Source organism: Crinia signifera, chromosome 4 (assembly GCF_055691185.1).
Source record: "Crinia signifera chromosome 4, ASM5569118v1, whole genome shotgun sequence".
Lineage (NCBI taxonomy): Eukaryota > Metazoa > Chordata > Amphibia > Anura > Myobatrachidae > Crinia > Crinia signifera.
The window spans coordinates 299802083-299816672 of record NC_139220.1 but is presented as its reverse complement, the minus strand read 5'-3'; the positions used below and the strand labels follow the sequence as shown (position 1 = coordinate 299816672).

The window sequence follows — 14590 nt, the reverse complement described above, 5'->3', positions numbered from 1 at the left end:
GAGGATTTTCTTTCGCACTTTCTCTTGTTCACCTGATCATAAGAGGCAGCAGATAACTTGATATTTCAATTAAGGAGCATGAGAGATGGTCAGAGTTTAAGCGGCTGAGCCATCAGTTGACATTTGCTGAGGCATTTAATTTTATAAAATTTGTTGATAACAATACAGATAAAAACGATATCTTGCTGAGGCAATCAATATCAGAATGTGACACCATATAAGCTTGCATAATCAGACATAGCCATCGATATAGCATGTCTTTTATTGTTCGTTTGTCCATGTCTTATCTCTATGTTATATGTGATGTCTTGTTTTTCGACCGATAAATTGAATTAAATATCCATCAAACGATTGATCGTAGATTGATGGATGCACACAGTATTTTAGTGTAAGAAGTTGATTAAAAGTTATGTTTTAATGCAATAATCATATCAAATTCATATTATTAAGAGTGCGCCCAAAAAGGCACATTTGTCTTTTGGTCTGCTCCTTGCAGACACCCCCCTCTACTCAGGTATGCATACCTTCCAACTTTCCATCAGTGCCTGGCGGGACGGATGCGTGCCCCCAGAATTTTGGGGCACAGCCTGGTGACAAGGGGGCGTGGCCTTTAAATCGTGTCACATCCCAGATTTGCCACTGTGGGAATTGACTGGTACTCCCAACTGCCCCCCCCCCCCCCCCGTCGCGGGACACTGCCGACCCTAGGCGGGAAGTGAGTACATCCCAAAAAAAACAGGTCAGTTGGGAACTATGATAAAAAGATGAGATGTTGCCCATTGCAACCAATAAAATTGTCTATTAATTTCTACGATGCTAAATAAAATGATAGACAGCATCTGAATGGTTGCTATGGGCCTCTTCTCATTTTCAGAAGTTTTAGTAAATTTACCCCAAACATTTCAGGTTTTTGGCACTCAAATGGGGCATGGTGTAATTCACAGACAGGCAAAGCTGGAGGAAAAAATATGCCAATGTGGATAATCCTGGTTTATGTTACTTATTTCCTATCTATGAACATTTATATCCACGGGAACAGTTATAATACCTTGCATTTATATGTGAAAAATCAATCCAGTATAAGACAGTAAGAGGCATGCTGGGAAATGTAGTCCATCCTCACCCATTAGTTCAACCAGACTCAAGGGTCCCTCCTCTCTGTGTGCTACATCCAACTGCAGCGACTTCTGCCTACTGCCTACAAGTCGCCTTGTAAAGGAACGGCTGTTCGCCAGAGTGCTGCGCGTCAAAAGGACTACCGTTGAGTCCTCGCGGACCAGATCCGCGCGATCCGCGCGATCAGTGCACGAGGGCGCGCTCTCTCAGCTGCCGCCGTCCATTTTGTGGTCTGAGAGGAAGAAAGGTTAGTTGCCTCCTCTGAGTGATGATGTGTTTGTGCGTCACTGGCTCGACACAAGCCGCACAACGCCATCATTAGATAGGGAGAGGTGAGGTAAATATGAGAGACAGAGATGGATATGTGGATAGCAGGTGCTGCTCCATGGTTACACAGGTAGGAGATGGGTAGGGGATGTGAAGTAAATGTATAGGGGTACATAGATATGTAATTAGGTGCAGAACCTCTGGATTCAGTAGGGATTCAATAAGTAGAGTTCAGTAGGGATGCATAAGTCACTGGTTCATACTCCATAACTAGATAAATATGAGGTAAATAGATAATCTGTACTGTGTATGGGGGTGTATGTGTATATATGATATGTATATATAAAATATATTATTATATGCACATATAATAATATATTAGCTCTTATTTGTGCAGAAGAGAGGATTATGCTATGGTGCCCTCCCCCCTACATAAAAGATACAATACTGCCCATCCACCAGCAATGTTTTTGGGCAATCCCCTGACATGCGCTTTGGGTTTCTGACGGTATTAAACCTTTATAATAGTTACCATTTCCCCCAACAAGGCAGGGATTGCTGTATCTGGACTTTTCCCAATACCCCATTGATTGGCATATCCAGTCGATGGTGCCAGTGGGTTTGAGAGAATGAACCTGCAGTTGTATGAGCACCTTAATGTAGGGATGGCCATTGATGACAATTCGGCAACTGGCCACCGATAGTGCTTAACTGTGCAGTGGATGACCATCTATATTTTTACATATTGATGGTCATCCATTGTGTTTGGGCCAATCAAAACACGGGGGCGGAGCTATGCTCCGTGTCCCGGCACTTTGAAAAATAAAAAGCAAAACATTGTTTTGCTATCCCATCGATGGAGGGAAACCATCTGGTTCTTCCCTATCGATGGCAAAAGTATTCAACATCGGCCATGAACCATTGAAGATTATAAATCATCGATGGCCATCCCTACCTTAATGTTGGCGGTGGCACAGATGAAAGTTTATATTAAAACTGAAGTTTCAGACTCACCGTAAAGCATCAAAACCCATCAAAGCTGATGGATGCGATGTGAAAAGTTCTGAGCGGATGCCTAAACAACCAACTTTTTTCACCTCAAGTTGGCTGCAATCTAAAATATTTTACTACATCTGGCGCCAACTAGTGGCAGCAGCTGTAGGGAAAAACAATTACATACAAAATTATTTTGCCAGCCTCTATTATGGTGTTCAATAGCATGTAGATGGATATAAAGTAGCTATATATAAACTAATACCCATGTTAAAAATGAATCCGCCACCCAACTTAATAATACAGTCACCTTTAGTAGCAATAATGGCAGCCAAACAATTCTTAGTGGATTCTTACACATCTGAGCGGAGAAGGTTTGACCCACTTCTCTTTGCAGAATTGCTTTAATTCAGTCACTTAAAAGTCTTTATTTTAAGCATAGACTACACATTTAAGGGGGAATCCAATTAAGTGCAGGAAATTTCAGATATGGTGTTTTGCTATTACATTACCAGACAATTTGCTATTCAATTACCAGAGCAAGTCTTAGGTTTCTTAAAATCGCTCTTTTTAGGAAAAATCACAGGGAATTGCACTGGCACTATAATTACTCACCTTTTCTCAAACGTTGGGGTCCAGATTCTTTGAGTGAAAAGTGTGAGTGTGTATGAATGTCTGAGTGAGTGTGACCTCAAGTTAGTGTGTTTGTGTGTGCGACCCCACCACCATTTGACTGTTACCCCCCCCCCCCACCTAGAGCCAACAGATAAAAGAACTGTTTCCCAGATGCACCCTCACATCCCAGAAGCCTTTTCCCAGTGGGAAGATACCGTGGTTATCAGGAGCATGCATACCTGTGGTAACCCAAAATTGGACAAGAGGTCTGCAAAGCTTTATTTACCTCACTATAGACCTCATGCCCAAGTTATCTTGCTGTACAACCCAGTTGATGCTTGAATTTTTGATCACGAACAGATGACCAGATATTCTTCCCCACAATTTCCAGCAAAATACATGATTTGACCAATTATGGCAAGTCGTTTGTAGAAGCAAAGCATTCCTACACATCACACTGCCACGCTTGACTATAATGCTTTTATTGTGGTATTACAGTGTAATACCTCTTTCAGACAAATCCCAGTTCCAGGGTCTGGCTCCCGGTACACTACCCCCTTTCAGACCTGGATGATGCACCCGGGTTATTCTCGGCTTGTCGCTGTTCACACTGAACTTGGGTTTTCAAGTGACCCGGGTCTTCCACAATTATAGCATAAGAGCACTTGATAAAAATTTAATAAACATTAAAATTCGAAAAGAGTGAACACCTGTATGGGAATAAAAGATTATTAGGTATGTTTACACTCTTTATAAGAGTTAGGTAGAAGTGACAAAATTGCACTGACTCGGCCTTTCCCTAACGGCGGTGGAGGCAGGGTCTGTAATCACACCCACCTTTGGCTGTGAGTTAACAGGGAGGAGTGGGGAGCCTGTATGGGAGATGGGGGGGTGTCATTGATGCCACATATAGGGGGGCAGAGCTTGTAATGTCTCCATGAAGGAGTAGGGAAGAGAGGAGAAGGTAAACAGTGGAGGATGTTGATGGAGCAGCGAATGGGGGTCAGAGTTGGAGCCATGAAGGAGGAGAGGGGATCCTGTGTTGGGGAGTGGGGTTGGGGTGCTGTGAATGGGGGAGGAGTTTGGAGGAGTGAGGAAAGATATAGAACAGAAGAGCCTGTGCTGGGGATGAGTGGATTCAGTGGTGCCTTGAATGGGGATGCAGAGTTTGGAGCAGAGATGGCCATCGGTAAGGCAACCATTGATGGTGACCACTACTTTAGTATACACTCGGCTGCTGGATAATCAGTGCCCGGGGGTGGGATTTGGTGGGAGTGTTAGAGGCGAAGCTAAGCTCCATGTTCGAACACCTTATAGGAAAATAAAATCTACAGTAAAAGTATGCAGCATTGGTTATAGATCATCAATGATACTGAATCATTGATGGTCGAGGGCCATCTATAGTTTATAGGAGTGAGGGAAAAGAGAGGAGAGGGGAGCCTGTGTGGGTGTTGGGGTGGGGTTGGCAGTGCCACAAAGGGTGGGGTGAAGGAGTGAGGGCAAAGGGATGAATGGAGCCTGTGTGGGGAATGGGTGGGACAGTTTGGAAGAGTGAGGAAGGAGAGAGCAAAGAGGACTCTCCAGTTAATAAGGTGGGTGGGTCAGCGGTGCAGAGTATGGGGGGCACGGAGCAATGATGATCACTGGTGTGCTATACATCTATAATCAACATCGATGGTACCATTAATGAATACCCTTGATGGTGTGAAACCACCTGAATCACCCACCAATGGTCACCCCTTTCGTTTACACTAGGCCTTTCAGAGCTTTGGGTGGGGCTTTGTGATTGCATTGGTTGAGGGGTGTGGAGTATCTCGACACCTTAGAGTATTAAAAACATAGTGGTTCTCCCCATCGATGGGGATTTCTACATCAGTCATAGACCGTCAATGATATTAAGTTATCAATGGCCATCACTAGTTAGAGGACTGAGGGAATAGAGGGCAAAACGGGAGTGGGTTTGCTATTCGCACAGGACCCTCAAACGTGTTGAGGAAAATGGGTGGACCCCTAACGTACTCGTGTGTACAGATATGTGTTTCTCATAAGGGGTGTGCTATCACTGGACACAAAAAGATAAGGACAAATAGCAAAAGAGAAAAGTGTGTCCAAATGTGGTGCACCTAAATAAACTTGAACGATTAAAATTTAGCTTTTATTGGTATCTTTTTAAAGGCGAAATATAAAAACACACAAACAAAACAAAATGTATGTGGATGTGTTTAAAAAGCGGTGGCTCTCCAACTCCACGTTCGTCTTTGACTAGAGGTAAATATCAATATCCCCACAGGTATTGTATGCCGACACTTTTATTATTAGTAATGTGTCAGTATAATGTAATAGTGTCCTTTGGCCTTGAAAAAGCTGAATGCGAAGCGCGCGCCGGCTAGCGGTGACGCTCTCTAACTCACTTCTGACTAGGATGTAATTTTGATTTATGTTTTTACCCACAGGAACCCTTTCATTGTAATGCGCACTACTCTATCACCGTGCAGCAGGCACCATTGGTGACACTCTGTGACCATTTATCAGCAAGTAGCTGGGGGCATACCGTGATATCTTACCTAAGAAAATTACTGCCAATTAGAGATTGACCTTATACATATCTAAGGCTATCTGTATAACGCATTATCGCTGTACCTTACATGTACATATTGTGTATAGAAGGGCACGCTGTAACTTATCTACCATTTACAGCGACTATTGCCCCTACCTTTTACTTCAATTTGGTATCAGCGCAGATAACTCAGGTGGATTACTATTAAGCATCCACCACCAGCCGCTGACAGCACCCCTGCTAATTTGTCCAAAGTGTGTCTTACTGACTATTACAAACTCACAGTGCCTGTACACAGGTTAGCAGGCACCATTGGTGATATTTCGTAAACCATCCATCAGCAATTAGCTGAGGGCATACTCTGTGATCTTACCTAAGAAACATACTGCCAATTAGAGATTGACCTTTATATATCTAAGGCTATCCACATAACGTATCATCGCTGTGCCTCACAAACTCATATTGACAATAGAAAGGCAGGCTGTAATTTATCCATCACTTACAGCAATTATTGCCCCTACTCTATACCTTACTTTACCCTATTTTGGTATCAGCGCAGATAATACGTGTGGATTACTAATAAGCATCCACCATCAGCTGCTGGCAGTGCCCCCGCTAATTTGTCTTAAATGTGTCACACTGACTATCAAAAACGAACAGTGTTTTAACACTATTGATTCACTGTTACTTCAAGAGCGCATCAAAACCTTATTCACCAACAAGTGACTGTTAGAACTGTTAAAATCAATATGTATTGATAGGTAACGCCTTCGCTGGTTGCCTAAGTGTATTAAAAACTTAAAACAAATAGTGCCTGAGCACAATCGATTCACTGTTAATTCAAGGGTGTATTAAAATCTTATTCACAAATGAGTGATTGTCAAAACTAATTCATGTTAACACAGATTTCATTGCATGTCGACACAGACCGGCAATAAAAACTCTTTAAAATAAAAAATAGCCACACATATATTTCTCTCCTCTATAAGAGCAATTCCAGCCCAACAAGAGGATTGAGGAATTCTTACATATGCCGCTATTAGTGCTGGTCGACTAATGTGTTAACTTTTTTGTAATCTCATGTCAACCTATATAGTCTACTAATAAAAGTAGACAGATATATTCTATTCAATACTGAGGCTACCTTATTTTAAGGGCAATTCTAGCCTGCACAATAGAGGTTTGATTAACCCATGGTGCATTCAGAATTAGTCGACACCCGTGCGGGCCGACATCTGTGTTGACTTTTCATCTTCTTTCATAATAATCTGTTATATATTTGACCACACTCATAAGTCTATTGGACTAAGTATAATCATATTAACTGAATAACCTTGATATACTCTTGTGAATCAAGAAAGTCTACCTATTACGACAGACGCACTGTCTACATAGAGTCTCCCTCATAATAAAGGCAATTCCAGCCTACACAATAGAGGTCTGAGTAACTCAATGTTATATTGATTGATTGATATTACAGCTCTCTATAATTTAGAGAAGTTTCACCATTATAGAGTAACAGTGTCATATGTGACATAGTGATAGTCCAATTAATTATTGTAACTATCTGTAGTCACCAGCTAAATTGTGCAGATTTACATTTATCATTGCACTGGTGTTAGTATGTGCGTATTTACATGAAGGGGCTTTGAGCCACATTGACACTATTACATTATACTGACACATTACTAATAATAAAAGTGTCGGCATACCATACCTGTGGGGATATTGATATTTACCTCTAGTCAAAGACGAACGTGGAGTTGGAGAGCCACCGCTTTTTAACCCCTTCCTGACAGAGCCTGTTTTTGCCTTCCTGACAGAGCCCTTTTTTTCAATTCTGACATGTCTCACTTAAGTGGGGATAACTTTTTTTTGCTTTTACTTATCCCAGTGATTTTGAGATTGTTTTTTCGTGACACATTGTACTTCAAGTTAGTGGTAAATTTTCGTCGATACAGTCTGTGTTTTTTTGTGAAAAATACCAAAATATCGTGAAAAAATGGAAAATTTAGCGATTTGCAAAATGTTAAATTTTCTGCTTGTGAGACAAATAATCTTACCACTCAAAATAGTGAATAACTAACATAGACCATATGTCTACTTTATGTTGACATCATTATTTCAACTTCCTTTTAATTTTTCGGGACACTAGGAGGCTTACAATATGAATAGCAAATTCTCAAATTTTCAAGAAAATTTCAAACACTGATTTTTTTAGGGACCAGTTCAGTTCTGATGTGACTTTGAGGGACTTGTATGTGAGACACCCCCATAAATGATGCCATTTCAAAAACTGCACCCCTCACAGTATTCAAAACAGCATTTTGGAAGTTTGTTAACCCTTTAGGTGTTTCACAGGAATTAAAACAAAGTGTAGGTGAAATTTCAAAATTTCTTTTTTTTTGCAGATTTGCAATTTTAATACATTTTTCTAAGGAACACAGTACATTTTACTAGAGAAATGTGACTAAAAATTGATTCCCCCAATTCTTTTGTTTTCATAAATATCCTATATGTGGCCCTAGTGTGCACGGTGACCAAACCACAGGCTTCATAATAGAAGGAGCACCTACTTGATTTTGGAGCCTCCTTTTTATGAGATTATTTTTTAGGCACCATGTAGGTTTCTAGGCACCATAACATGCTAAAAGTTAGGAACCCCCCCACAAGTGACCCCATTTTGCAAACTACACCCCTCAGGGAATTCAGCTAGGGGTATAGTGTACATTTCAAACCCGCAGGGGTTTCACCAATTGTGGTACAACTGGGCAGTGAAAATGAAAAATTATTTTTTTTACACAAAAATGCAGTTCTGGCTCCAAATTTGACATTTTCAGAAGGTATGAAGGAGAAAAAGCACCCCAAAATCTGTGCCCCAATTTCTCCCGAGTACAGCAATGCCTCACATGTGACCAAAAAATACCAGTTGGGTGCATGGCAGGACTCAAAAGGGAAGGAGTGATTTTTGGATTTTGCAGCTCAGATTCTGGTGGAATTTTGGTGGGTGCTATGTCGCATTAGCAAGACCCCCCAAGCACCAATACAGTGGAACCCCCCCACAAGTCACCCCATTTTGCAAACTACACCCCTCAGGGAATTCATCTAGGGGTATAGTGTACATTTCAAACCCCCAGGGGTTTCACCAATTTTGATACAAGTGGGCAGTGAAAATGAAAAATTACATTTTTTTACACAAAAATGCAGTTCTGGCTCAAAATTTTTCATTTTCAGAAGGTATGAAGGAGAAAAATCACCCCAAAATCTGTGCCCCAATTTCTCCCGAGTACGGCAATGCCTCACATGTGACCAAAAAATACCAGTTGGGTGCATGGCAGGACTCAGAAGGGAAGGAGTGATTTTTGGATTTTGCAGCACAGATTCTGGTGGAATGAATGGTGGGTGCTATGTTGCACCAATACAGTGGAACCCCCCCACAAGTCACCCCATTTTGCAAAGTACACCCCTCAGGGAATTCATCTAGGGGTATAGTGTACATTTCAAACCCCCAGGGGTTTCACCAATTTTGATACAAGTGGGCAGTGAAAATGAAAAATTACATTTTTTTACACAAAAATGCAGTTCTGGCTCACAATTTTTCATTTTCAGAAGGTATGAAGGAGAAAAAGCACCCCAAAATATGTGCCCCAATTTCTCCCGAGTACGGCAATGCCTCACATGTGACCAAAAAATACCAGTTGGGTGCATGGCAGGACTCAGAAGGGAAGGAGTGATTTTTGGATTTTGCAGCTCAGATTCTGGTGGAATTTTGGTGGGTGCTATGTCGCATTAGCAAGACCCCCCAAGCACCAATACAGTGGAACCCCCCCACAAGTCACCCCATTTTGCAAACTACACCCCTCAGGGAATTCATCTAGGGGTATAGTGTACATTTCAAACCCCCAGGGGTTTCACCAATTTTGATACAAGTGGGCAGTGAAAAAGAAAAATTACATTTTTTACACAAAAATGCAGTTCTGGCTCAAAATTTTTCATTTTCAGAAGGTATGAAGGAGAAAAAGCACCCCAAAATCTGTGCCCCAATTTCTCCCGAGTACGGCAATGCCTCACATGTGACCAAAAAATACCAGTTGGGTGCATGGCAGGACTCAGAAGGGAAGGAGTGATTTTTGGATTTTGCAGCTCAGATTCTGGTGGAATTTTGGTGGGTGCTATGTCGCATTAGCAAGACCCCCCAAGCACCAATACAGTGGAACCCCCCCACAAGTGACCCCATTTTGCAAACTACACCCCTCAGGGAATTCATCTAGGGGTATAGTGTACATTTAAAACCCCCAGGGGTTTCACCAATTTTGATACAAGTGGGCAGTGAAAATGAAAAATTACATTTTTTTACACAAAAATGCAGTTCTGGCTCAAAATTTTTCATTTTCAGAAGGTATGAAGGAGAAAAAGCACCCCAAAATCTGTGCCCCAATATCTCCCGAGTACGGCAATGCCTCACATGTGACCAAAAAATACCAGTTGGGTGCATGGCAGGACTCAGAACGGAAGGAGTGATTTTTGGATTTTGCAGCACACATTCTGGTGGAATGAATGGTGGGTGCTATGTTGCACCAATACAGTGGAACCCCCCCACAAGTCACCCCATTTTGCAAAGTACACCCCTCAGGGAATTCATCTAGGGGTATAGTGTACATTTCAAACCCCCAGGGGTTTCACCAATTTTGATACAAGTGGGCAGTGAAAATGAAAAATTACATTTTTTTACACAAAAATGCAGTTCTGGCTCACAATTTTTCATTTTCAGAAGGTATGAAGGAGAAAAAGCACCCCAAAATATGTGCCCCAATTTCTTCCGAGTACGGCAATGCCTCACATGTGACCAAAAAATACCAGTTGGGTGCATGGCAGGACTCAGAACGGAAGGAGTGATTTTTGGATTTTGTGGCTCAGATTCTGGTGGAATTTTGGTGGGTGCTATGTCGCATTAGCAAGACCCCCCAAGCACCAATACAGTGGAACCCCCCCACAAGTCACCCCATTTTGCAAACTACACCCCTCAGGGAATTCATCTAGGGGTATAGTGTACATTTCAAACCCCCAGGGGTTTCACCAATTTTGATACAAGTGGGCAGTGAACATGAAAAATTACATTTTTTACACAAAAATGCAGTTCTGGCTCAAAATTTTTCATTTTCAGAAGATATGAAGGAGAAAAAGCACCCCAAAATCTGTGCCCCAATTTCTCCCGAGTACGGCAATGCCTCACATGTGACCAAAAAATACCAGTTGGGTGCATGGCAGGACTCAAAAGGGAAGGAGTGATTTTTGGATTTTGCAGCTCAGATTCTGGTGGAATTTTGGTGGGTGCTATGTCGCATTAGCAAGACCCCCCAAGCACCAATACAGTAGAACCCCCCCACAAGTGACCCCATTTTGCAAACTACACCCCTCAGGGAATTCATCTAGGGGTATAGTGTACATTTAAAACCCCCAGGGGTTTCACCAATTTTGATACAAGTGGGCAGTGAAAAAGAAAAATTACATTTTTTACACAAAAATGCAGTTCTGGCTCAAAATTTTTCATTTTCAGAAGGTATGAAGGAGAAAAAGCACCCCAAAATCTGTGCCCCAATTTCTCCCGAGTACGGCAATGCCTCACATGTGACCAAAAAATACCAGTTGGGTGCATGGCAGGACTCAGAAGGGAAGGAGTGATTTTTGGATTTTGCAGCACAGATTCTGGTGGAATGAATGGTGGGTGCTATGTTGCACCAATACAGTGGAACCCCCCCACAAGTCACCCCATTTTGCAAACTACACCCCTCAGGGAATTCATCTAGGGGTATAGTGTACATTTCAAACCCCCAGGGGTTTCACCAATTTTGATACAAGTGGGCAGTGAAAATGAAAAATTACATTTTTTACACAAAAATGCAGTTCTGGCTCAAAATATTTCATTTTCACAAGGAATGAAGGAGACAAAGCACCCCAAAATCTGTGCCCCAATTTCTCCCGAGTACGGCAATGCCTCATGTGTGACCAAAAAGTGGCAGGACTCAGAAGGGAAGGAGTGATATTTGGAGTTTGCAGCACAAATTCTGGTGGAATTTTGGTGGGTGCTATGTCGCATTAGCAAGACCCCCCAAGCACCAATACAGTGGAACCCCCCCACAAGTCACCCCATTTTGCAAACTACACCCCTCAGGGAATTCATCTAGGGGTATAGTGTACATTTCAAACCCCCAGGGGTTTCACCAATTTTGATACAAGTGGGCAGTGAAAAAGAAAAATTACATTTTTTACACAAAAATGCAGTTCTGGCTCAAAATTTTTCATTTTCAGAAGGTATGAAGGAGAAAAAGCACCCCAAAATCTGTGCCCCAATATCTCCCGAGTACGGCAATGCCTCACATGTGACCAAAAAATACCAGTTGGGTGCATGGCAGGACTCAGAAGGGAAGGAGTGATTTTTGGATTTTGCGGCTCAGATTCTGGTGGAATGAATGGTGGGTGCTATATGGCATTAGCAAGACCCCCGAAGCACGGTGAAATTATGAACCTAATATTCCATAGATGTGTGGTATAATTTAAAACACTCCTTTATACATAGGCCGGGTTTGTCGGGGCAAGTGTCACACTGGAAAATAGTTTGCTTTCTTATTCCCTTTTTATAGCAAACTTTGCACCTTTTTTGTGTCCTGCCCTTTTTTCCAGTGGAGGGGATTTCATCAGGAAAATGCTGCCCTGGTACAATACGGGGGCCAGTACTAGAAGTACTGGGGCCCTCTGCCTGCTGGTTCCCAAATATTAGGCCCTTTATGACTTCCTCTTGAAAGTGCATAAATGTCCCCCTCTGGCCGGTAGAACGGAATAGCACGTAAGCGTTATACAGTGCCATCTGGATGATATACACGGCCACCTTCTTGTACCAGATTTTTGTTTTCCGCAGGGCACTGTACGGCTTCAGTACCTGATCTGAAAGATCCACTCCGCCCATGTACCTATTGTAATCCAGGATACAATTAGGTTTTGAGGTGTGGGTACTGGTACCTCGTACAGGGACGGAGGTGGTACTGTCTCCGTGAATTGTTGTCAGTATAAGGACATCCCTCTTGTCCTTATATTTGACCAACAACATATTTTCGGTGCATATTCCCCTGCTTTCACCCCTTCTCATTACTTGGGCAATGTGCGTTTTTGGGAGGCCTCTTTGGTTCTTGCGCACAGTACCGCAAGCTGCTGTACCTCTTGAACCAAGGGCCTTAAACAGGGGGATGCTAGTGTAAAAGTTATCCACATAGAGGTGATAACCTTTATCCAGGAAGGGGTGCACTAAATCCCAGACAATTTTCCCACTAACACCTACGAGGGAGGGGGGGCATTCTGGCGGTTGAATTCTTGAATCCTTCCCTTCATAAACCCTAAACCTGTGGGTGTACCCTGAGGTGCTTTCACACAGCTTATACATTTTTATGCCATACCTTGCCCTCTTACTGGGAAGGTACTGGCGGAATTTAACCCTTCCTTTAAAATGTATAAGGGACTCGTCGATACAAATAAATTTTTCAGGGATGTACACCTCTTCAAATTTGGCACTGAAATGATCAATGACCGGCCTGACTTTGAATAGCCGGTCAAAGGTGGGATCATCTCTGGGTGGGCACTGTGCATTATCGGTGTAATGTATGAATTTAAGAATTGTCTCAAATCGAGTCCGGGGCATGGCCATACGGTAAAATGGAGTACTGTACAGAACATCTGTACTCCAATATTGCCTAATTTCTGGCTTTTTTACTATGCCCATATGAAACACCAGACCCCAAAACGTCATCATCTCTACTGCATCTACAGGGGTCCACCTAGCAAATGATGACGTGGGGTTTTGAGCAATAAACTGCTGGGCATATAAATTAGTTTGGTCCACCATTAAATTTATAAAATCATCAGAGAAAAATAATTTGAAAAAGTCAATTTCTCTGAGACCTGTGGAATCAAATTGGATTCCTGGCATGCCCAAAAACTCAGGAACCTGGGGCTCAAAATTGTCTGGTGGTGGGGTCCATACTAGATCAATTATTGGGGGGGGAATCTCAGCTGATCTACGGGGGCGTCTTTGAGGGGGTCCCTCATCAGCAGAGGAGGAAGAGGAGCTTAAGGCAAATCCTTCAAATTCCCCGCTTGCATCACTGCCTGTGTCAGAGTCTGAAGCAAGCATGGCATATGCCTCCTCCACTGAATACATTCTCCTGGATGATTGGGAGGACATTTGGGAGGACATTTGGGAGGACATTTGGGATGCCATTTTTATTTTTTGTGTTACCGGTAGTGAAATGTTTCAACACGTGTATAGTGTAGGGGGGGGCACAAACTTTATTTCAATCCGGGGGGTATGTAGTGTGTATTGTGTATGTGGTGCAGAAAAAAAAAAAAATGCTTTATACCAATAAAAAAAAAAAAAATGAAGGGGTTAAAAAAAAAAAAAGGGGTTAAAAAAAAAAAAAAGGGGTTAAAAAAAAAAAAGGTCCTGCGCCAAAAATTGAGCACAGATGTTGGTCAGTAACGTCTGTCACTGAACAGCGCTCAAAGGCAACAGGAATTTGATCAAAAAAAAAAAAAAAATAGATCAACCCTGTGCCGAAAGAGATGATCAGTGATGTACGTCACTGATCAGCGCACAGCGGCCACAGGACACCCACAAAATCACAGTGTGTGTAAAAAAAAAAATTAAAAAAATACCCCACAGCACACACACAAAAAAAAAAGGTGATCAGTGATGCGACACTGATTACCAGTGAGGTGCAGCAGGTGCACAACCTTTGGTGCAACTGACAGGTATATATAAAAAAAAAAAAACCTCTGTACCCCCAAAAAAGTTGCTGATCACCTCAGATATAGTGATCAGCACAAAAGGCGGGGACAGCAGACACAAAATTTAGCACTCTCTATCACTATCTCTCTCTATCTCTCTATCTCTCACTATCTAACACTATCTAACACTCTATGACACTGCAGCAGCAGCACTCACAGGTATATCTATATATAAAAAAAACCCTGCGCCCCCAAAAAGTTACTGAT

The 14590-nt window shown here is 42.3% G+C and overlaps 1 long non-coding RNA gene across 1 annotated transcript in view; it reads left to right on the top strand.

The window, feature by feature from the left end:
• The first annotated feature begins 1358 nt into the window (after window positions 1-1358).
• Window positions 1359-14590, top strand: part of LOC146075700 (uncharacterized) — a 122484-nt gene continuing 109252 nt past the window's right edge. Inside the window, exon 1 of the long non-coding RNA XR_014473616.1 lies at window positions 1359-1513. This is a non-coding gene — a long non-coding RNA (uncharacterized LOC146075700). The remainder of the gene's footprint in view (window positions 1514-14590) is intronic.